This window comes from Chrysemys picta, chromosome 12 (genome assembly GCF_011386835.1).
Source record: "Chrysemys picta bellii isolate R12L10 chromosome 12, ASM1138683v2, whole genome shotgun sequence".
Classification (NCBI taxonomy): Eukaryota; Metazoa; Chordata; order Testudines; family Emydidae; genus Chrysemys; species Chrysemys picta.
In genome coordinates, this window is record NC_088802.1 from 45,437,550 (window position 1) to 45,440,717 (window position 3,168).

A 3,168-nucleotide genomic window follows, 5' to 3' on the forward strand; every position below is an offset into this window, starting at 1 on the left:
CCTTGGCCGCTCCAAGCACCTGCTTGTTAAGCTGCTGCTTGGAGCCGGCCCTGGCTATGTCTTTCAGCTCACCTTACTGTTTTTTTAACTCAGGATAGCATGTACAATGTTAAAAAAATGTGAAAAGCATCAACTCATCTTGTTTCTTTCCTTTCTTTGTTACCTACTAATCTCCTCATGATCATGGGCATACTCATCTTCACTAAGCACAGTGGATATGAGACTACGTAAAAGACTAATTTTCAAAGGCTTAACAAACACTTGGTCTTTTCTGTTTAAATAGATGCACTTAGGCCTTCAACAATGTTATACTCTGAAGCAGGCCTCCACACTCTAATTCAGTGGCTCTCAAACTTTTTTACTGGTGACCCCCTTTATAAATTAAAAACACTTTTTAATATATTTAACACCATTATAAATGCTGGAGGCAAAGCAGGGTTTGGTGTGGAGGTTGACAGCTTGCGACCCCGCCCCCCCATGTAATAACCTCGCGACCCCGAGGGGTCCTGACCCCCAGTTTGAGAACCCCTGCTCTAATTCATCTATACATCTCACAATACCACTTGTAATCTCATATAACACCACCTATGAACCCTGGTACCAGAACTCTCTCTTAGAAAACTTCCTCCATGGAGTGTAAATAAAATACACTACATATTTTTATACAAAAGAAATATGTCTCAGGTAAGCAGTTCAAAACACAAAGCAATGAGAGAAGTAAGAGTACAGTTACCTCTTCTGTTGTATTTCTCATTCTTATTTTGCTCTAGCCCTCCTTCACTTTACTGATCTTGTTTTTCCTTCTTTGATACTATTGTTCTTCTGCATTTCTTCCTGCTTAGGGCCTGGATCTTGTTTTTTCTCCTCTACAAAGGTGTTGACTAGGTGCCCTGCTGTTGTCACTATGCTTTCTGTTTGCTCAAATCTAGCTCTTGCTCCCTCCCAATTGCAGTTCTACCACTATCACCTCTCTTGTTAAAGGACAATGATCAAATCGTTCTGCTGATAGTCTAAATAGCAGTAGAAGGGGCGGGCGGGAATATCACTCCCATGCATGTTTTGTTATAGTAGCGCTAAACAAAATTATCTATAGTAACCTCATTTAGGCATTCCCAGCTGTGGGCAAAGATCCCGTTTTATACAAAATAGGCCTTACGTACCATTCTTTTGGACTACTACATAGCATTCCTCTCTCAAATCCCTGACTAAATAGTATTATACTGAATGAAACAATATATAATGTGATATTACACCAAGAAATTTTCACTATTAAAAAGGAGTGGGGAGAAGAGAAAATAATATTCACCATTTCAGAAGTGAAGTTAAAGCTTCTATTCCCTGTACTCTCTCATATTGTACAAAAAAAATTCTATAGGTAACCACTATGCAGGGTATTGGGAGGCTACACTCTCTTCCTCACTCCTAATTTTCTTACTAGGTTGGGGATGTCCCAGTCAAACAATTCTCAGCCTGGAGTTGCACAGCTCATGCATTATTTTCATTCCCCACAAAAGTGTGTGTTTGTATCTAGACTTACATAAAAGCACAATCTGTTATAGGTGAACAAATTATCTGTCCTATAGCATCAGTTGCACATAAACTGTAGGAGGTCCTATAAAATAAACTAAAAAGGGAAATACGCTAAAGTGTCCAGATTAAAAAACAAACGAACCAAAACATTGAGACTTAAACTGTCCTCTATCATAAAAGTTTGATAGCAATCCAGTCCATTTGTTCTTTTCTCTGTTTGTTGTTGGAAATAGTCAAGAGAAATGTATTGCGAAGTACCTCAGAGTCTTTTAAAGAACTGGAACACAAAAGCTTGTTAGGAACCACTAGGAGGAGATATCATTCTAATCCTACATAAAAGATCTCATCAAGTACTGGACTGGTTTAATAATCTCACTCACCACTAAAATAAATTGCTGTGGTAATAGTGTCCAAACTAACTAGAGGCTTTCTTATATACAGCTGGAGTAGCAACCTTCATATCTGTAGTCACCAAAGGATTATTACTCAAACCTGCATAAAAAGAAGCTGCCTCATAATAAAGTGCTGATGCATTAATGATGAGCTGATACCAGAGTAAACTGAAACAAAATAGTAAGCCTTGAGCTCAGCTTCATAAGATCTGAACGGGAAAAGATTTGTAGATACAATTTCCTCTCTCTTCAAGGGAAAGGGTAATAGAAGCCAACAGGAGCTGTTGTACCTCTGAAAATGAAGCTATTTACTTAAATAATTAAGTACTGGTTCAAGTACTTTTCAGTACCCAAATTTAAAATTTTTAGTCCATACCAATATAGACTGAGCTTTTCTTTTAAAATATTTACATTTCACCTGTATTGGTTAAATGAGTTTCGTGGAGTAAATCAATGTGATTAATACATATTCCACCACATTGAAGAACTGCATTCTCTTATAGTACTGCATTCTTCTTCCTAATGGACAAATGCACTGTGAAATCAATGATATACCTGAGATATATTGATGTATTTTCATCTTCTGGACATGTGACCTAAACTCCCTCATATATTTCCACAACTTCAACCACCACCAACCATCCATCAAGTTTTCTCTAGAACACTCCCACAGCAGCATCAACTTCTGGGACATCATGATCAGCTTCAACAACAGAATGCTACAGATGCTACAAGAAACCCACAGATCACCACACATACCTCTGTAGATCCAGTAATCCCCCAAAACACACCAAGAAATGTCATCTACAGCCAGGCACTCAGGTACCACAGAATGTGCTCCAAGGAGAAAGTCTCTAAGGTATACCCCTTAACACTCAAATCCGCCTTCACCAAATAAGGACACTTCACCAAAGAAGTAGATCACATCATGGAACTGGCCACCCAAACACCTTGAGAGACCCTACAGATATAAACCCTCCATCTGGCTGTACACCCCTACTTGTCACCTACTTCCCCACACTGGAACTCATACAAGGTATCATCAGATAGCTACAACCCAGACCCTGTCAGAATGACCAATGGAAAACCTCCGGACATATCTCCACTGCTACAATGATCAATACCCCTCCACTATACACCTTTCAAATCATTCGGTTCTACACATGCCTGTCACACATGGTGTACCTCATCCAGTGGACTAAGTGCCCCAATAATAACTATGATGGTGAAATAAGACAATCACTCT